Raw genomic sequence first — 22041 nt, 5'->3', positions numbered from 1 at the left:
TACTGACTAAAAACCGAAAGAACTGTAGGATGCTGTAAAACATAAACTAAAACAGAAATTATTGAAAAAGCTTGGCCAGTCTGGCAGTATCTGTGGAGAGAAATCAGAGTTAACATAGTCAGGAATAAATTGGCTGACTTGGCAGTAAGGTGTTCAATCTGGGAATGTCGAATGCTGATATGCCTTTGAAGTATTATCAGCAGAGGAGTGAGTGATCAGAGCATTGGGATGGGTGAATTTACAGTCCCAAGACCGAGGCACTGAGGAACAAAATGTGATCTCTCGAATCTCCCTGACCAACCTCAAAATGTTTAGGCAGGTCATGACCTCACATTGGCTCCACTCCTTAGATTACCCAATGAACTAAGTTTGGAACAAAGTGAGGAACACAGCAACACTTCCAAGACGTAGCACATTTCAGGACAGTGGACAGTATGAAAGAGTATGCAAGAATCTGTCCAAAAGAGTAAAATTCTTTGTAACTTTCCACAGTCAAGAGAAACACATTTTAAGGAAGAGAGTTTTCTTACCCAATGTGGTTAAAGGGGAACTTCAACAAAAGGATGTAAATCCCAAAGAGGATCTTATGATAAAGTATTGTTTAAGGTTAAATTGGTTCCTTAGAAATCTGCCTGTTGCAGGAAATGGAGAAACAGCTTTTTATAACTAAACATTCGCAATCTTGATTGAGGTGGGCTAATTACAACATTTGTTACTTGGTTACCTTGCAGTGAAGCTGGAGAAATGGTGGCCCCTTATTTCACAATATGCAAAACCACAAGAAAAATTGTGGAACAATGTGTAACTAATAAGGCTCACATTTATATTTCGGGGAATTAAGAGTTAGTTGTCTTCATTCCCTTCTTTATTATACAAGTCAAACCAAACTGGCATGCCAATGTGACTCTGTCAAATTGACCTGTTCTGACAGTAAAGGACTTCCTTCATACAACAGAAAGACTGCTGGACACGGCTCCCATGGATAATGATCTCAAACCAGGAAAATAGTTCAGGATTTCAGGGAGGAGCCCAAGCTGCCCTATCACAAACAGAAAAAGGATGTAGCATTGAGCATCAATTTGTTACAATCTATATTGATAAATTAGATGAAGGAATCAAGTGTAATGCTTCCATGTTTAGGTAGGAAGGTAAGTTGTGAGGAGGATACAAAGGAAGTTTTAGGCAGGTCAATAAGTTGGGCAAGAACATGTCAAATGGATTACAACATGGTGTTACATAAACTTATCCTCAGAGGGAGTGAAGTAATAGAAGAGCAGTTTATAAATAATGAAAGACTTTCACATTGTTGGCATTCCTCAGTTTCCTGACACATGAAATGCAGAAAGTTTAGATATTGGCACATCAGATGATTAGAAACATAGAAGGCTTGTTTGATTTTGTTCCAAAGGGATTGGAGTAAAGAAGTCTTTGTCTGATTGAACAAGGCTTTGATGAGTCCATGCCAGGAGGAATGTGTACTATTTCAGTCTCATTGGAAAGATACCTTTGTCAAGAGAATATGGTAATTATTCATTGAACTGATTCCTGAGACGAAGGGAGGAGAGATTGAGGAACCCCAGTTTATATTCCATGGAATTCAGAAAAAAATGAGAGGTAATTTCATTCATTCATATAAAGCTCTGAAGGGGTTTGACTGAGTAAATGCTGGGAGAGCATTTTCTGTGACTGGAGAGTCTGGAATTAGGTATTATTGCGATAAGGAAAATGCCTTTGTTGAACTGGTTGAGGACCTTTGGAACTTCACTGGAGGGCTAGTGTCCTTGAGTGCATTCAGGCCAGAGACTGACAGATCTTTGAGTATGAAGGTAATTGTAGAATGTGGAGACAGTGTGAGGGGATCAGAACATCTTATTGCATGGCAGCGTAGGCTTGGGCAGCAGAGAGTTTTCTCAGACACGAAATGTCCGCTTTCCTGCTCCTCTGATGCTGCCTGGCCTGCTGTGTTCATCCAGCTCTACACCTTGTTATCTCAGTCTCCAGCATTGGCAGTTCCTACTATCTCTGGGTACACCTGGTATTGCTGTGGATATACCTATGTTAACTTTAGGTGCAAATGCCAACCCTCCTGTTCCCAGGCAGCTCAGCCAATAACTAGCCCTGAATTAGCCCCTGGTATAGGACAACATTACAGAGGGCACAATATTAGATTAGGTTCCCTACAGTGTGGAAACAGGCCCTTCCGCCCAACAGGTCCACACCGGCCTTTGGAGCATCACACCCAGACCCATCCCTCTATAACCCACACACCCCTGAACACTATGGGCATTTTAGCATGGCCAATCCATCTAGCCTGTGCATCTTTGGACTTTGAAACCCACGCAGACACAGGGAGAATGTGCAAACTCCGCACAGATAGTTGCCTGAGGCTGGGATCGAACTTGGGTCCCTGGAGCTGTGAGGCTGCAGTGCTAACCACTGAGCCAACGTGCCACCCTGATACGTCATCATACGAAGCAGATCACAAATTTTAACGCACAACTTGACCACAGTGCAAATCTATCCTCAAATACCCCCTGCCACATGCACTAATTCAATAACCAAAATAATGATTGGCCTCTCTGAGAGGCCATTATAATAAAAATATTAAAATAAATATAAAGAATAGTGGATTCTGGAAATAATGAAACAAAACAGGAAGTGCTGGAGAAACACAGCAGGATCTGGCAGTATCTGTAGAAAGAAAAATAGGTGAAAAACATTAACTCTCTTTCACTGTTCACAGATGCTGTCTGATTCACTGACAGATCGCCAACATTTTTGGTTTATAGTGCTGATAGATTTTGTCACCTGGCATTTTTTTATGTTGTGGAAAAGGAAGAACTCTTTTCTTTAAGTGAGAATGTAGTGAACGTGAGCAAATTAACATGAACAGTCTCCCAAACACACAAACCGTGGCCAATCGATAATGTGGACAATTGCAGTGTGCACCAATATCCTGTTGATGGCTCCTCCACACTATCATCACTTTGTTTCTCCATTGTTAATCCAGCTGCAGCCTGAAACCTCTGGCTCTGTTCGCACCAAACCGTTTAGTCTAAAATGCAACATCACTGGGGCATCTGCAACATTATGTTGATTGCCCTGATATCTGCAACAAGAAATTCAAATCTTATGAATCACATGCATGCACCTTTCTGTTTGAATCAGTCATGAGTCCATTGCCTGGCCTATATCCCCAAGCAGCCAGACATCCGTCTAGCCTTCTCCTTCAGTGAGCTGTGTCACATTTAATTGTGTCACAACAGAAGTATCGTGGACACTGCTTGACCTGCACACACTGATGTACATTATTTTATTGCAAATAACTCACACTTTAATGGAAATAAGAACTTGTGCTTGTAGAGTGCATTTCATGACTCAAGGACATTACAAAGCACATCACACACAGTGGATTCCTTTAGAAGTGCAGTCTCTGTTGTCATCCTTCGTTACACGACAGGATGGTTTGCTAAAGGCATAATTGGCAATTTGCACATAGTCAGTGACAGCTGATGCCTAAAGGAAGCCAGCAATGTGATATAACCAGCTGCCCATGTCAGAGATGGTAGTCTCTGCTGAGTCTATTGTTTCAATGATCCCTTCAGTGAGCAATGAACTTATTATTATGTCTGAACGCTGTGAGGGTCTCTAAATTCCAGCCCCAAATTATCTCCGTTTTGGGGATGTGCATGTGGATCTATAATTCAGTCAAATCTAACTATTACCAGGGAGGCTATCTCATACAAGGTTCTGTGTGATACTGTATTCACCCAATGAACATAGTAGAGCTACTGGTTTGAGGAGATCTAATTGAGGTATAAAAGGTATATAAGATTGAAAAGAAGACAAAGAGAGGGGTTGCCTCGTGGGCCAAACAAAAACAAGAGATCACAGTTTTAGGATAAGGTGCAGCTGGTTTAACATAGAGATGAGGAGAAATTACTTCTCTTAAAGTACCATGAATATGTGGAATTCACCAACCCACAGTGAGGAGCATGCTGGGACATAGGGTACATTTAAGGAGGCTATAGTCAACCTTTTAATTTGTGAAGAATTATAAGGAGTGGGCAGGAAATTGGGCTTGAGGCCAAGATGAGATCAACTATGATCGTTTTGATTTGATTTGATTTGTTCTGATATGCCATTGTCACGTGTACTGAGATATAGTGAAAAGTGTTGTTTTGCGTGCTCTACAGGCAGATCGTTCCATACAAAGAGATCAGGGTAATAGAACAGAATGCCGAATATAGTGTTACAGCCACTGAGAAGGAGCAGGGAGGCAGAGAGATCAACAACATCATATCAAATGGCAGAGCAGGTTTGAGGAACTATGGCTCCTAGTTCTTACATTCTTATGTTTCTTGGCAATGAGTGTTTGCTGATGATATTAACCCATTCCAGAGCCTCTGAACTGATGACCTTGCCCTGCATGTCTATGAAGCAGTAATGAGGGACAGGCAAATAGCAGAGGAACTGTTTAAGTACTTTGCATCAGTCTTCATGTAGAAGATACCAGCTGCATGCCAGACCTTCAAAAGAATTGGGAGCCAACGTGAGTGTAGTAACCATCACTAAGGAGAACGGTCCCCACCTGAAACATCAGCTTTCCTGCTCCTTTGATGCTGCCTGGCCTACTGTGTTCCTCCAACTCTACACTGTGTTGTCAAGGGACTTGGGAATCCTAGCCCAGGATTCTCTTAAGCTTAACATACAGGTTCAGTTGGTGGTTGAGAGGACAAATGCAAAATTAGAATTCATTTCAAGAGGGCTAGACTGTAAAAGCAGAGTTTCACTTCAGATGCTGTATAAGGCTCTGGTCAGGCTGCATTTGGAATATTGTGAATAATTCTGGGTTCCGGTTCTAAGAAAGGATGTGCAGGCATTGAAGGTGTCCAGATAAGTTTTGCAAGAATGATTCTGGGGGTGAAGGGCTTGTCATATGAAGAGCAGTTGAGGACTCTGGTTCTGTACTCAATTGAGTTTGGAAGGATGAGGGGGATATGATTGAAACTTACAGAATACTGAGAGGACTGGATAGAGTGGATGAGGAGAAGATGTTTCCACTAGTAGGAGAGACTAGGACCTGAGGGCACAGTCTCAGAATGAAGGGATGACCCTTCAGAACTGAGTTGAGGAAGAATTTCTGCAGTCAGAGATCTCTGGAAGTCATCGCTGCAAAGGGCTGGGGAGAGCAAGTCATTGCATGTCTTTATGACAGAGTTAAATAGGTTCTTGATTGGTGAAGGCATCGAGCATTACAGGGAGAAGGCAGGAGAATGGGGTTGAGAAAGACATCAGCAATGATCCACTCAATAGGCCGAATGGCCTAATTCTGTGCCTATATTTTATGGTCTTATGGTCTGCGAAAATAAAAATAGAGAATTTTCTCCTGCCCCAGTGGATGTTATCCAGGTCTCACATTTCATTAATGTTCTCAATGTAATCCTATAATTTGAAAAAAGCTAACCATTACTAAAATTTGGATATTTCCTGATAAATAATGAGTTGGAATTGATGAAATATTCTCTAACCTTGTGGATGCTGAACTAAAAGCAAAGGAATGAGAAAAATATTGACGTGATCTTAACAAAATAATATTGGATGTCACTGAAAAGAATATAACCTGGAAATTTATATATCAATAAACACTGTATAAAACAGAAGCGGTTATGGGAACAACCATTCTAAACAGATAGCAGTTTACTGTTTGGACATATTCCAGTCCCTGCTAAATTTGATGTGTTAAGATGGAATAAGTTTATTTATTGTCAGTCATTTCCCTTTTTATTGCTGGCTGAACATCACAGCAGACAGACAGAAGCTGCAATTAGGTCAAATTCTCTGGGGACAAGTGGTGCTGGAATTTATTGTATTGTCTGGTACAGCAGGATTTCATAGCTGTTTTAGTATATTACGCTACACTGCAGGTTGAAAATCTGTACCATGAGACTGTGTGAGTAATGCGTTTTCAAAAAAAACATGCATTTAAGCAGCACATCTCACATCCTCTAGATGTCTCAGAATGCTCCACAACCAATCAAGTACATTTGAAGTGTAGCCATGCAATGCAAGGAATATGGTAGCCAATTTAATTGCAGCAATTTCTTATAAACATTAATGTGATAAAGATCAGGTAACCTGTTCTTTTCTTGTTGATTGAGTGACAAATGTTAGCCAGGACACTGAGAATAACTCTGTTGGTCTTCTTCAAGATAATGTCTTGCAATCCTCTATATCTATTTGATATACCAGTGTGAATCTTGAGTAAATGTCATGTCCAAAAGAACCACATATCCCAGCTCATTGTTTCCTACCCATTAACCAATTCTCTATCAATGACAATTTATTCCCTCCAACATTGTGTGTTCTATTCTATTACTTAAACTTTTGTGAGGTATATTGTCAAACACCTTCTAGATGTCCAAATACAATACATCACCTTGTTCCCTTTGGATCCACCCTGACTGAGACTTTCTCCTAAAGCGCTAATAAATTACTCAGACACCATTTCCCTTTTGTGAAGCCATACTGATTCTGCTTTACTTGATAATGATTTTCCAAGCGTCAACTTCCTTAATAATTGATTCCAATATTTTTGCAACAAGTATCACTAGGATACTTGGCATATAGTTACCAACTGTTTGCTTCCCTCTCTTTTTAAATGAGCATCGTATTGGCAGTTTTCCAACCCTCTGATACTTCTCCAGACGCAAGGATTTTTGGAAAATTACAACCAATGTGTCCATCATTTCTGTAGCCACATCTTTTAGAGTCCTTGGATGCTAGCCCATTAGTTTATTTACTTCTTTATTGAAGGTGACGGTACTAATTTGCCTCCCCGTATTCTTTAGTATTAGTGGGACGTTTGAAATATCCCCTGCCGTAAAGACCGATGCAAATTATTTGATTAACTCTTTTTCCATTATAATGTTTGCACACATTTATAACATTTATGATAGCCATCAACTTTCTCTTTGTGTATACTTGATTGTTGTATCACATATAAATGATGTCGTTATGATTCCCAGCCATAGTACGAGGTCCTGATGGAGACAGCTATGTCTCTCCTGGTTCCTGATAGTCTTTGGAATTATGCCTAACAGGTCCATGCAACTCATCCTTATTGCAGTTCATCCTCTATCCTGACTAAATAGCTGGGCCTTCAAACTCAGCACAGAGAGAAAGTATCACTTTAGCCCAACCACAAAGCACGAATGGTTGGTGTCATATTGTACAACACGCAGGGCAGAATCGTATCAGACTCTGAACAGTGTGGGCTATTACAAGGTGTGTGGTACAATTGGGAAAAATGTCCAGTGAGGCCCATCTCTACATGGAGATCATCTCACTGTGTCTTGTTCGCTCTTTAAAAGCAGCACAGTGAGGTTCTCATCAGACAGCAGCGCTTCCTAATTAATGTTCGTTGTTGCTTATTAAAAATTGTGTTACTCACCAGGGGTTGTGGTCGTAACAAAGTCACTGTACAATCGGGATAATCGGAAAACTAACCATAGTAAAAGTGAAGTCGCCATAGTCTTTTCAGACCACAGGCCACACTCTCATTAGAGAGAGAAAAAGATATGAGGGTCCCTGCACCGCAGGCAAGGGGAGAGGCTGAGAAGGAGAGTCCTTCATCAGCCAACAGCAGGAATTGAACCCACATTCTTGGCATTACTCTGCATCACAGACAAGGTTTCCAGCCAACTGAGCTAACTGATTCCCACTTGACCTGGGAGACCACAGAGTCAAACACAGAAATTGCTGGGGAGACTCTGGCAGAATCTGTAGGGGAGAAAAACAGGGTTAACACTTTAAGTCAGATATGACTTCTACAGACTGAAAGGAGCTGCAAAGTGGTCCTTTTTACATTTTTGATGAAGCAGAGGAGGAATGAGCAGAACAGGTGGTGTGGGGGCACAGTGCAAATGACAGAGGGGTTGCTAATTGGAGTGAAAGAGAAAAAGTGATGTGAAATCGGTGGGGAATGTGGAACTGGTTCCTCTTGGCTGACAGCAAAATAATCTAACCTAACAAGGAAAGGCCAGGGAGGGGGTCAGAGGGTGGGGGAAGAACATCAGAAAAGTGGAGGATACGCATTATTCAGTCCGAGTCTAAAATTGTGCAACTGATTTATTAAACACCATGACGTGCCTTAGCAGAAAGTAAGGAGTTGTTTCTCAAGATTGCGTTGCGGCTCATAGGAAGATTATAGTCATCCCAGGACAGAAATATTAGCATGAGAGCAGGTGGTTAATTGAAATAGCCAACAGCTGGGAGGTCAGGGACTTTGGCATTTGCACCAAGCATGTAGTATCCCACAGTAAACCTCGTCTAAAAGTCTCAGGGAGCAGTCTGCACTCATGTCCATAAGGATAGGGTCAGACAGGGAGGTGTCTGTGCTCAAATCCATTGGAATAGAATCAGTCAGGGAGCTGGCTGCATTTAAGTCCAAAGGGGTGACTCTCAGTCAAGGAGCTGTCCATACTGAAGTCCACAGGGACAATGTCAGCCAGGGAGCTATCTGCACCCAAGGCGACAGGAGACAGTGTCAGTCAGGTAGTTGTCTGCAGTTAAGCCTATAGAGGAGTATTATCAGTCAGGTTTTTTTCTGCACTCAAGTCCTTACGGATAATATCAATCCGGGAGCTGTCCACAGGGATAGTGTCAGACAGGGAGATGTCCACGCTCCTGTCCATAGGGAGAGAGTCAGACAGGGAGATGTCCAAACTCGAGTCCATAGGGATAGTGCCAGGCAGGGTGATGTCCGCGCTCATGTCCATAGGGAGAGAGTCAGACAGGGAGATGTCCACGCTCATGTCCATAGGGAGAGAGTCAGGCAGGGAGATGCCCGAACTCATGTCCATAGGGATAGTGTCAGGCAGGGAGATGTCTGCACTCGAGTCTATAGGGATAGTGTAAGGCACAGAAATGTCTTCACTCAAGTCTATAGGGATAGTGTAAGGCACGGAGATGTCTGCACTCATGTCCATAGGGATAGTGTCAGGCACGGAGATGTCCGCTCTCATGTCCATAGGGTTAGTGTAAGGCACGGAGAAGTCTGCACTCATGTCCATAGGGATAGTGTCAGGCAGGGAGATGTCTGCTCTCATGTCCATAGGGATAGTGTAAGGCACGGAGATGTCTGCACTCATGTCCATAGGGATAGTGTCAGGCAGGGAGATGTCTGCACTCGAGTCTATAGGGATAGAATCAGACAGGGAGATGTCTGCGCCCATGTCCATAGGGATAGAGTCAGACAGGGAGATGTCTGCGCTCAAGTGCACGGGGACAGCATCATTCAGGGAGCTGTCCAAACTCAATCTATAGTGGATATTGTCAGTGAGAGAGCTGTCTGCACTCACATCCATAGCGGTAATGCCAGCCAGCAACCTGTCCGCATTCAAGTCCATAGGGATAGCGTCAGGGAGTTGTCTCCATACAAGACCTTAGGGGTGAGTGTCAGTCAGGGAGCTGGCTGCTCTCAAGTTTGTAGGGGAGAAGGCCAGTCACTGAGCTGTCTGCACTCTTTTAATAATGAAGAATGCCACTCTGGGGGCTGTCTACATTCAAGTCCACAGGGATAATGCCAGTCAGGGAACTGCCTGCACACAATTTCACAGGAAGCGTGCCAGTCAGGGACCTGACGGCTCTCAAATAAATAGGATAGTGTCGGTCACGGAGCTGTCCGCTCTCATCTCCATAGGGGATATTGTCAGTCAGACAACTGTCCGCACTCCAGTCCAGAGGGATAGTATCAGGCAGGGAGATGTCCGCGCTCAAGTGCGCACGAACAGTATCATTCAGGGAGCTGTCCAAACTCAATCTATAGTGGATATTGTCAGTGAGAGAGCTGTCTGCACTCATCCATAGTGGTAATGCCAGCCAGCAAGCTGTCCGCATTCAAGTCCATAGGGATAGTGTCAGTAAGGGAGCTGCCCACACTCATGTCCATTGGGGAGATTGAACAAAGAGCAAAGAGCTGTCAGTAAGGGAGCTGCCCACACTCATGTCCATTGGGGAGATTGAACAAAGAACAAAGAGCAAAGAAAATTACAGCACGGGAACAGGCTCTTCAGCCCACCAAGCCTGCGCCATTCCAGATCCTCTGTCTAAACCTGTCGCCTATTTTCCAAGGATCTGTATCCCTCTGCTCCCTGCCCATTCATGTATCTGTCTGGATACATTTTAAATGATGCTATCGTGCCCACCTCTACCACCTCTGCTGGCAACGTGTTCCAGGCACCCACCACCCTCTGCATAAAGAACTTTTCAAGCATATCTCCCTTAAACTTTTCCCCTCTCCCCTTGATATTGTGACCCCCGCTCTGGAAGAAGCTTCTTGCTATCCACCCTGTCTATACCCCTCGTGATTTTGTAGACCTCAATCAGGTTCCCTCTCAGCCTCTGTCTTTCTGATGTAAATAATCCTAATCTACTCAACCTCTCTTCATATCTAGCACCCTCCATACCAGGCAACATCCTGGTGAACCCCCTCTGCACCCTCTCCAAAGCACCCACATCCTTTTGGTAATGTGGCAACCAGAACTGTCCACAGTACTCCAAATGTGTTTGAGCCAAAGTCCTATACAACTGCAACATGACCTTCCAACTCTTGTACTCAATACCCTGTCCAATGAATGAAAGCATGCCGTAAGCCTTCTTGACCACTCTGTCGACCTATGTTGCCACCTTCAGGGTACAGTGGACCTGAACACCCAGACCTCTCTGAGCATCAGTTTTCCCCAGGGCTTTTCCATTTACCTTACAGTTCGCTCTTGAATTGGATCTTCCAAAATGCATCACCTCACATTTGCCTGGATTGAACTCCATCTGCCATTTCTCCACCCAACTCTCCAATCTATTTATATTCTGCTGCATTCTCCCACAGTACCCTTCACTATCTGCTATGCCACCAATCTTAGTGTCATCTGCAAACTTGCTAATCATACCATCTATACCTTCCTCCAGATCATTTATGAATATCACAAATATTGTCAGTCAAAGAACTGTTCAATGTCAAGTCCATAGGGGATAGTGTCAATCAGGGAGCTATCTGCAATCAAGTGCACAGGGACAGCCTCATTCAGGGAGCTGTCCAAACTCAGTCCCTCGTGGATATCATCAGGGAGAGAGCTGTCTGCACTCACATCCATAGGGGTAATGCCAGTCAGGGAGCTGTCTGCCTACAAGCCCATAGGGATATTATCAGTGACGGAGATGTCTACACTCATGTTCAAAGGGGATAGTGTCATAGTGTCAGTCAGGGAGACATCTGCACTCAAGAGCAGAGGCGAGATTGTTAGTCAGCAGGTCCAGCACAGTCACTGCACATCCTCCCAGACTAGTCTGCAGTTTAGACCACCCTCAGCCATCCTGTCACTGTGCCTGCAGGAATGGGTGATGGTCATTCATGGAATCACTACGTTGCAGATACAGTCTATTCGCCCTTTTTGAGTCTGCACAGACCCTCTGAAGTGCATCCCACCCAGAGCAACTCCCCCACTCATCAGGGATAGTAATTTCTGAAGAAATGTCCCAACTCAAAACATCAGCGTTCCTGCTCCTCTGATGCTGCCTGGCTTGTTGTGCTCCTCCAGCTCCACTTTGTGTTTCCCCCCTCTTAATCCCTGTACTTCCCATGGAAAATCCACCCTAACCTGCACACCTTTGGACTCTGGGAGGAAACTGGAGCACCCAGAGGAAATCCACGCAGACACAGGGAGAACATGCAAACTCTACACAGACAGTTGCCTGAGCCTGGAATCGTTCCTGGGTCCCTGGTGCTGTGTGGCAGCAGTGCTAACCGCTGAGCCATCGTGTTCCCCTTAGCCTTTGACTCTGATAGGGCATCCAAAATTGGGGCATGTGTGCCCATCAGCAGTGGGGCTGGACAGGTGAGGGTTGGCACTGGCAGGTCAGATCACCCGAGAGGGATCGGCCATGGTCATCGTGTCACCTGTGCTCACAGAAATTAAGGCGAGGAGGGCAGGCAACTTGGGGCGGCGGGGAGAAGTGAGTAGTTTTAGGCACATGCACACAATCTGGGGGATGAGCTGGGGAAGTGTAAAGCCTGTGGAATTAATAATAAATACCTATAAACAAGAGCCTGATATCGGGAGTCTCAGTGCAAAGGGCAAAACCTTAGGGAATGGTGTCACCCATTTAAGACAGGGTTGTGGAAGAACATCTTCTCTCAGGGACTAGTAAATCTGTGATTTTTTTCCCTCAGGGGGCTGTCGAGGCCGTGCGATTAAAGTCTATTCAAGGCAGAGACAGACAGATTTTTAATCAGTGAGGGAATTAAAGATTACAGGGAAAAGACAAGAAAGTGGAGTTGAAGAATATCAGACCAGCCATGATCCCATTGAATGGCAGGGCAGACTCAATGCGCTGAATGGCATACATCTGCTCCTATGCCTTAAAGTCTGATGGATTTATAATGCAGTGAACATGGGTAGTATTTTCACAAAACTCTGCAGAATAACCTGACTCTAGGGTTTCATTGCTAGTTTCTGGTGATACAGACACCAGGTTCGGAGTAGATTCTGGAGTAGACTACATACTCAGCAAATCGTACAAACTCTGGATTAGTGAATAGAGTACATCAGATGATAAATATATACCAGGTGTGTGTGTGATTCTGGGGGGAGTGATAATGGAGAATAAAAGGCATGATACACTCATACCACACAATACAAGGCCCTGGTAAATGAATGGAGTGTGCCAGATTCTGGGTGTGAACTATATATCACTTTAGTGAATGAAGCATATCTGCTCTGGTTTGATTTATCAATGGACAAAGATATATTGAAAAGTACTGTTTGGTGTACTCTTCAGACAAATCATACCTCAGGGTAAGAATGCAGAATATGGTTTTAAAATTACAGAGAAGGTGCAGAGAAAGATCGACTCTAATATATGACAGGTCCATTCATAAATCTGACAACAGCGGGGAAGAAACTGTTCTTAAATATGTTCATATGTGTTTTCAAACTTTTGCATTGCTGCCCAATGGAAGAGGGTGGAAGAGAATGGGAATGGCCTTTGATCATTTGGGGAGTCAGGAGGTGAGTTACTTGCTGCAGTATTCCTGCACTTTGACCTGCTCTTGTAGCCATTGTTTTTATACAGTGAGTCCAGTTCAGTTTCTCACTAGTGGTAACACAGAGGATGTTAATAGTGGGAGATTCAGTGAGACTAATGCCATTAAAATGTCAAGGGGTTCGGTGCTTAGATAATCTCTTGTTGGAAATGGGCATTGCCTGGCATTTGTGTGGCATGAATGTCAGTTGCCACTTTTCAGCGCCAGATTTGGTTGCATTTGACCATGGACTGTTTCAGCATCTGAGGAGTCATGACTGTTACTGAACATCCCCAAAACTAACCTTATGGTGGAGAGAAGGTCATTGAGGAACAGTTGAAGGAAGTTGCATATGGAGTACGCAAGCTCGGTCAGGGTGGGATATAGTGTACCAGGCTCTGGGAGGCTGGTGAGGAGTGAACCAAGGTCTGGGAGGGTGCTATAGAGTGTACCACACTCAGGGAGGGCAGTGTAGAGTGTATCAGGCTCTGGGAGGCTGGTGTAGAGTGTACCAAGCTCTGAGAGACCGCTTTGCAGAACACCTCCGCTAGGTTCGCAATAAACAACTGCACCTCCCAGTCGCAAACCATTTCCACTCCCCCTCCCATTCTTTAGATGACACGTCCATCATGGGCTTCCTGCAGTGCCACAATGATGCCACCCGAAGGTTGCAGGAACAGCAACTCATATTCCGCTTGGGAACCCTGCAGCCCAATGGTGTCAATGTGGACTTCACCAGCTTCAAAATCTCCCCTTCCCCCACCGCATCCCAAAACCAGCCCAGTTCGTCCCCTCCCCCCACTGCACCACACAACCAGCCCAGCTCTTCCCCTCCACCCACTGCATCCCAAAACCAGTACAACCTGTCTCTGCCTCCCTAACCTGTTCTTCTTCTCACCCATCCCTTCCTCCCACCCCAAGCCGCACCTCCATCTCCTACCTACTAACCTCATCCCACCTCCTTGACCTGTCTGTCTTCCCTGGACTGACCTATCCCCTCCCTACCTCCCCACCTATACTCTCCTCTCCACCTATCTTCTTTTCTCTCCCTCTTCGGTCCACCTCCCCCTCTCTCCCTATTTATTCCAGTTCCCTCACCCCATCCCCCTCTCTGATGAAGGGTCTAGGCCCGAAACGTCAGCTTTTGTGCTCCTGAGATGCTGCTTGGCCTGCTGTGTTCATCCAGCCTCACATTTTATAATCTGAGAGAATGCTATTGTGTGTACTAGGCTCTGGAGGATGCGAGAGAGTGTACTGCGCCCTGGGAAGTTTGTATAAAATGTACCAGGCTCAGGGAGGGTTGTGTAGAAGATACCAGCCTCTAGAGTAGTGATTAGAGTGTACCAGGCTCTGGGAGTGGGACATAGAGTGTCCCAGGCTGTGGGAGTGTGGTATATAGTGTCCCAGGCTGTGCGAGTGTGGTATATAGTGTTCCACGCTGTGGGAGTGTGGTATGTAGTGTCCCAGGCTTTGGGAGTGTGGTATATAGTGTCCCAGGCTGTGGGAGTGTGGTATATAGTGTTCCACGCTGTGGGAGTGTGGTATGTAGTGTCCCAGGCTGTGGGAGTGTGGTATATAGTGTCCCAGGCTGTGGGAGTGTGGTATATAGTGTTCCACGCTGTGGGAGTGTGGTATGTAGTGTCCCAGGCTTTGGGAGTGTGGTATATAGTGTCCCAGGCTGTGAAGTGTGGTATATAGTGTCCCAGGCTGTGGGAGTGTGGTATATAGTGTCCCAGGCTGTGAAGTGTCGTATATAGTGTCCCAGGCTGTGGGAGTGTGGTATATAGTGTCCCAGGCTGTGGGAGTGTGGTATATAGTGTTCCACGCTGTGGGAGTGTGGTATGTAGTGTCCCAGGCTGTGGGAGTGTGGTATATAGTGTCCCAGGCTGTGAAGTGTGGTATATAGTGTCCCAGGCTGTGGGAGTGTGGTATATAGTGTCCCAGGCTGTGGGAGTGTGGTATATAGTGTTCCACGCTGTGGGAGTGTGGTATGTAGTGTCCCAGGCTGTGGGAGTGTGGTATATAGTGTCCCAGGCTGTGAAGTGTGGTATATAGTGTCCCAGGCTGTGAAGTGTCGTATATAGTGTCCCAGGCTGTGGGAGTGTGGTATATAGTGTTCCACGCTGTGGGAGTGTGGTATATAGTGTCCCAGCCCCTGGGAGTGTGATATGGAGTGTCCCAGGCTGCGAGTGAGTGATCCAGGCGGCCAGCCCAGTGCTGACTCACACACTGAGCTGTGGGCGCTGTCGAGCTTTGCTGTTGATCAATGCGAACTGCACATTTCAGCACTTCCGTTTCTCAAGTCACGGACCTCCATTTTATTGCACTTTATTCTTTTTTATTTTTGTTTTGAGTAAGCGGCAGCACTGACGATGTTGTTTCGGAATGGAAAGCGTAAGGGGAGCGGTTAGCAGGTTGCCTGGAGCTGTCTCCGGGAGATGTGAATATCCCAGTCTCCCTGTTTACTGGCAGCTTGGCCATTCTCAATAACTCGGTACGAGAGCCGTCAGTGCCCGCATGATGTAGATACGTGTAATATTGACAGAAAATCTCTATTTAATTCTGTTTACCTTAGTTCCAATACTTTAAACGTAAATAAAACAAAAGAACGTAGTGTCTAAATACTAAGATTTTGTTTTTCTGGTGGGATAACGTTATTTTTTTGTGTGAATCACAATTCCTTTCAATGATTCAGTGTCTCTTCAACAGGGCTGAGTCAGAAACTTACAGCACGGACATGAAAATGTGTCAGCCACGGGAGTGTCTGCAACACTGAGTGAGTATTGGCCCAGTCAGGACTGTTGTGGTGGGATCACATTTTAGTTAATTGTCTATCTTGCTAGCAGCCCTGATTGAAGGGCCGACTGGCTTAGTTCCCCCCCGGATAAACGGTTTGCTGCATAAACTAAAAGGGTTTTGGGAACCTGCCTTGAAACATTTTCAGTGACAATTTTTTGAAAAAGAAACAATAGCCTCGGAATTTGAGTTCACTCCAGAATGTATATGTTCGCTATGTGCTTTAAAGCGATTAGAACCTGTACTCTTGACCTGGCTGGGAAGGTCCTCTGTGTGTAGGTGGTGTCAAAGCTCATGAGAAACATTTTATAACAATTCACGCACGCCCAAAAGGGGCGGCCCGCTTTTACGGAAACAGCATGGCTTTTTTTTTGTTATTTGGGTGATGAACGAGGTCAGGGAGCTGTTATTTAACTTTAGTTCCTGATGGGAAGTGCTTCAACTTGTTAACCTTCAATAGTGCAGATAATTCGAGCAGACAAAAAAAACAACGTGGCTTTCTGTTCCTTCTATACCTTTGCTGTACAGACTGCCCCTAATCCGGTTTCTTGCACAGTATTCCCTCAAGATGTTTTATGTGCAGGTATCCAAGCTAGGCTTGGAACCGTTTTATCACAATGTACAATAAACCAACAGTGCATGTAGGTTAATTTCTTGTATAAAAATGCAATTAGAACATGTACTGTCACGTTTACAATATTTAGCTGCATAAGTATTACTGTGAGGGGAAGTTCAGTGACGTAAGGAAAGATATTTTGTCATTGGAGACGGTCCAGGGAAGGTTCACTAGGTTGATCCTGGGTATGGAGGGACTCTCTTATGAGGAGATGTCAAGTATGCTGGGCCTGTGCTCATTGGAATATAGAAGAATGAGCAGTGATCTAATTGAAACTTACAAGATTCTTAAAGGAAATAAAACCCGAAAGATGCTGTAAATCAGAAACAAAAACAGAAATTGCTTGAAAACCTCAGCAGGTCTGGCAGCACCTTTGGAGAGAAATTAGAGTTAATGAGTGACCCTTCCTCAGATCCTTAAAGGGTAGATATGGAGAAGTTGTGAGCAATGTTCTCTGTAAGCTGCACAAACAGCCCTTCCTGTGTTCTGTGCACGGCAATTGGTATTAGAATACCAACTGTGACATTGCCTTCAGGTTGGGGTCGCTGCTGTGTATGGGTCCTCAAGACCTGCTTGGTTAGAAAGAACGTTAGAGGGATTTCTGCTGGGAGAGTATAGGCCCATGTTGATTTGATGTACCGAAATACAGCGAAAGGCTTTGTTTACAAGCAGTATGGGAAAATCATAGTAAATAAGGATGTACAGATCAAAACAGCTTAAACAGAGGCATGCAGGTTATATTGCACAGGGTATGCATTAGGTGAGATCAACATTATCAAGATCAGCATCATTTGAGGATAGAGAGTCCATTCGTCAGTCTAACAACAGCCAGAAGGAAGCTGTTCCTGAACCTGCTGGTGCGTGTGTTCAGGCTTCTGTATCTTTTGCCTGATGGAAGAGGTTGTAGGAGAGCATTACCAGGGTGGGATGGGTCTTTGATGATGTTGGCCGCGTTCTTGTGGCAGCGAGCCGTGTAATTGGAGTCCATGGATGGAAGGTTGGCTTCCATGATGGTCTGGGCTGTGCGCACAACCTTCTGTAGTTTCTTATGGTCCTGGGCAGAGCAGTTGCCATATCAGGCCGTCATGCACCCAGACAGTCTGCTTTCAGTGGTGCATCTGTAGAAGTTGGTGAGGGTCCTTATGGACATGCCAAATTTCCTGAGCTGCTTGAGGAAGAAGAGGCGTTGTTGTGCCTTCTTGACTGTCGCATTTTCAAAGGAAGACCAGGGCAGGCTGTTGGTTATCATCACTCTGAGGAACTTGATGCTATCCACCCTCTCAACTTCAGTTCCATTGATGTAGATGGGGTGAGTTCTCCTCCTTTCTTTCTGAACTCAATGACCAGTTCTTTAGTTTTGCCAACATTGAGAGACAGATTGTTTTCATTGCACCACACCACCAAGCCCTCTATCTCCCTTCTGTATTTTGACTCGTCATTGTTAGACATCCATCCACCAACGTTGGTGCCATCAGCAAACGTAGATGGTGTTCATTTGAAATTTGTCACCACAGTCATGGGTGTACAGAGAGTACAGTGGGGGGGCTGAGGACAGATCCTTGGGGTCTTCAGAGTTGAGTGTTATTATGGAGGAGGTGCAGTTACCTATCTTGACCAACATAATCTCAGAATATGCAAGAAGGAGGTGAGAAGGAATTTTCTTTTCTCTGAGGGCTGTGAATCTGCGGAATTCTTTACTGTAGAGGGCTGGATCATATCGTCAAGGCTGAGATGGACAGATTTGTAATCAGTAAGGGAATTAAGGGTTATGTGGAATTGATTATGAGATCAGTGATGAACTTATTGAATGGTAGAGTAGACTGGATGGGCTGAATGGCCTACTTCTGCTCCTATGTCTTATCTCCTTACTCAGAATATTAGACCCCAAAGGAAAGATTCCAAAGCAGTTAGGCATCTGCTCAGGCTCTTTGTACAGACTCTCGTTCCTTCTTTCCCTCCTCTCAGAAATCATATTAAAGAGAAGTTTAGAATTATCCCTATTTTCTTGTTAATGCTTTATTACAGAAGGGAGCATTTCATTAATAGGCCTACGGGATTGTATCAGCGTATTCTGCAGTGTGTAGTATTCCCATTAAAAAGAGCTATAAATAGTCACAAAATGTAATGGTTCTTTGTGAATAGTGTTGGAATCCTGTTGCCAATGCAGTTTTTTAAAGGGATGTGCCCGTGATATGATTAATTGTTGTCTTCAAGGGAAAAATATACATTTCTGCTTCCTGGAGAACCATTGCAAGGTAGTTTATTAGGTTGGAAACAATCCATGAATTTTCATTATTCATTTGTGGGCATTGTTGGCTGAGTCATCATTCATTTTCCATCCATAACTGCCCAGAGGGCAGGTCAGAGTCAACCTCATTAAGATGGGTATGGAGACAGGCCAGATTAGGATAGCAAATTTCTTAGCTTTGTTCCATGATAGTTTAGGTTTCTTTTTAACCTGCATATTTTTTCCATTGGTTTAAGATTTTTGAATAAATTTGACTTCATTTTTAGCTATAAATACCATTGGATTTTTGCTGCAGTATTTAGTAGCGTTTTGGGATTCCTAATCCATGACATTTCCATTGACCATAATCCACTATGTGATACTTTGGATTCATACCCTTTTGTTTGAATACTTTTGATGGTGAAGGAGTGATATCAGACTAGCAATCCAAAGACTCCGGCAAATGCCCTTAGTTCAAATCTCAGCTCATCATCTGGTAGAGTTTAAATTCAATTGATCAAGTCTGGAATTGAAAGGTAGCCTCTGGATAGGTGACCATGATAACTATCAGCAATTATTATAAAACCTATCATATTCACTGACGCCCTTTTGTAAAGGTTATCTGCCATCCTTACCAGGTATATATGTGAATCCGGACCAAACAGCAATGTGGTCGACCCTTAATTACCCACTGCCTAGGCCTGGCAAGCCTCTTGGTTCAAGGGCAATGAACAGTAGGCAATATATCCTGCCCCACCGAACTCATCTCCACCTATCTGGACTCCATTTTTTCCCCTTTGGTCCAGGAACTCCCCACCTACGTCCGTTACACCACCCACGCCCTCCACCTCCTCCAGAACTTCCCATTCCCTGGCTCCCAAAGCCTCATCTTCACCATGGACGTCCAGTCCCTATACACCTGCATTCCGCATGCAGATGGCCTCAAGGCCCTCCGCTTCTTCCTGTCCCGCAGGCCCGACCAGTCCCCCTCCACCGACACCCTCATCCACCTAGCCGAACTCGTCCTCACCCTCAACAACTTCTCTTTCGATTCCTCCCACTTCCTACAGACAAAGGGGGTGGACATGGGCACCCGCATGGGCCCCAGCTATGCCTGCCCCTTTATAGGTTACGTGGAACAGTCCCTCTTCCGCACCTACACAGGCCCCAAACCCCACCTCTTCCTCCGTTACATTGATGACTATCGGCGCCGCCTCTTGCTCCCCAGAGGAGCTCGAACAGTTCATCCACTTCACCAACACCTTCCACCGCAACCTTCAGTTCACCTGGGCCATCTCCAGCACATTCCTCACCTTCCTGGACCTCTCAGTCTCCATCTCAGGCAACCAGCTTGTAACTGATGTCCACTTCAAGCCCACCGACTCCCACAGCTACCTAGAATACACCTCCTCCCACCCACCCTCCTGCAAAAATTCCATCCCCTATTCCCAACTCCTCCGCCTCCGCAGCATCTGCTCCCACGATGAGGCATTCCACTCCCGCATATCCCAGATGTCCAAGTTCTTCAAGAACCGCAACTTTCCCCCCACAGTGGTCGAGAACGCCCTTGACCACGTTTCCTGCAACACATCCCTCACACTCCGCCCCCGCCACAACTGCCCAAAGAGGATCCCCCTCGTTCTCTCACACCACCCCACCAACCTCCGGATACAACGCATCATCCTCCGACACTTCCGCCATCTACAATCCGACCCCACCACCCAAGACATTTTTCCATCCCCACCCTTGTCTGCTTTCCGGAGAGACCACTCTCTCCGTGACTCCCTTGTTCGCTCCACACTGCTCTCGAACCCCACCACACCCGGCACCTTCCCCTGCAACCGCAGGAAATGCTACACTTGCCCCCACACCTCCTCCCTCACCCCTATCCCAGGCCCCAAGATGACTTTCCATATTAAGCAGAGGTTCACCAGCACATCTGCCAATGTGGTATACTGTATCCATTGTACCCGGTGTGGCTACCTCTACATTGGGGAAACCAAGCGGAGGCTTGAGGACCGCTTTGCAGAACACCTCCGCTCGGTTCGCAATAAACAACTGCACCTCCCAGTCACAAACCATTTCCACTCCCTCTCCCATTCTTTAGATGACATGTCCATCATGGGCCTCCTGCAGTGCCACAATGATGCCACCCGAAGGTTGCAGGAACAGCAACTCATATTCCGCTTGGGAACCCTGCAGCCCAATGGTATCAATGTGGACTTCACCAGCTTCAAAATCTCCCCTTCCCCCACCGCATCCCAAAACCAGCCCAGTTCGTCCCCTCCCCCCACTGCATCACACAACCAGCCCAGCTCTTCCCCTCCACCCACTGCATCCCAAAACCAGTCCAACCTGTCTCTGCCTCCCTAACCTGTTCTTCCTCTCACCCATCCCTTCCTCCCACCCCAAGCCGCACCTCCATCTCCTACCTACTAACCTCATCCCACCTCCTTGACCTGTCCGTCTTCCCTGGACTGACCTATCCCCTCCCTACCTCCCCACCTATACTCTCCTCTCCACCTATCTTCTTTTCTCTCCATCTTCGGTCCGCCTCCCCCTCTCTCCCTATTTATTCCAGAACCCTCACCCCATCCCCGTCTCTGATGAAGGGTCTAGGCCTGAAACGTCAGCTTTTGTGCTCCTGAGATGCTGCTTGGCCTGCTGTGTTCATCCAGCCTCACATTTTATTATCTATATATCCTGTGGATCTGGTTTCAAATTCTGCCACGGTTGTGGGTGGAATTTGAATTCAATAAATTTCTGGAATTAAGAGTCTAATGATGACCACGAATCCAGTGTTGACTGTCAGAAGAACCCCATCTGGTTTATTAATGTCCTTTAGGGAAGGATGGGCTTGCCAGCAATGGCTGTGTCACATGAAGGAATGAAAAATAATACGAAGTATAATGTTCATTAGAAATAGAAAGAACATAGACACAGATTGCACCTATTTCAACCAAATAAAACAGGCATCAGCCATTCACTGGGTCATACCTTGTGGCAACGTCTAGCCAAATCAAATAAACTTGCTTGGTTTAAATTTAAACAAAGTTTGACAGTTAACTGTCAGTCATCATCCAACTGGTGCATTCTCACTTGCAATGCCTCTACTAACCAGAGCCTACTTGCCAATCTATCATCACTCCCTTCACATTCAGTGTAAAATATTGTTCCACTTTGCACCTCGCATTCATTTGCACATTCACAATTACTCAAATGTAAAGTTGAGACAAAATGTTTCCATGTTCAGAAATACTGAAGTGCTGCATTATAAATGACTATTTCTATTGTAAACATTACATTTTTGATTCAATTCAC

General features: G+C 45.2%; 1 protein-coding gene across 8 annotated transcripts in view; it reads left to right on the top strand.

The window, feature by feature from the left end:
• The first annotated feature begins 15361 nt into the window (after positions 1-15361).
• Positions 15362-22041, top strand: part of pik3cd (phosphatidylinositol-4,5-bisphosphate 3-kinase, catalytic subunit delta) — a 216924-nt gene continuing 210244 nt past the window's right edge. For all 8 annotated transcript variants that reach the window (XM_048561566.2, XM_048561564.2, XM_048561562.2 and 5 more), the window contains exons 1-2: positions 15362-15575; positions 15791-15857. The gene's annotated coding sequence lies outside the window, so the exon portion shown is untranslated. The remainder of the gene's footprint in view (positions 15576-15790; positions 15858-22041) is intronic.

This window comes from Stegostoma tigrinum, chromosome 28, assembly GCF_030684315.1.
Source record: "Stegostoma tigrinum isolate sSteTig4 chromosome 28, sSteTig4.hap1, whole genome shotgun sequence".
Classification (NCBI taxonomy): Eukaryota; Metazoa; Chordata; class Chondrichthyes; order Orectolobiformes; family Stegostomatidae; genus Stegostoma; species Stegostoma tigrinum.
Note: the sequence above shows the minus strand (reverse complement) of the source record. Positions and strands in the feature narration are given on the sequence as shown.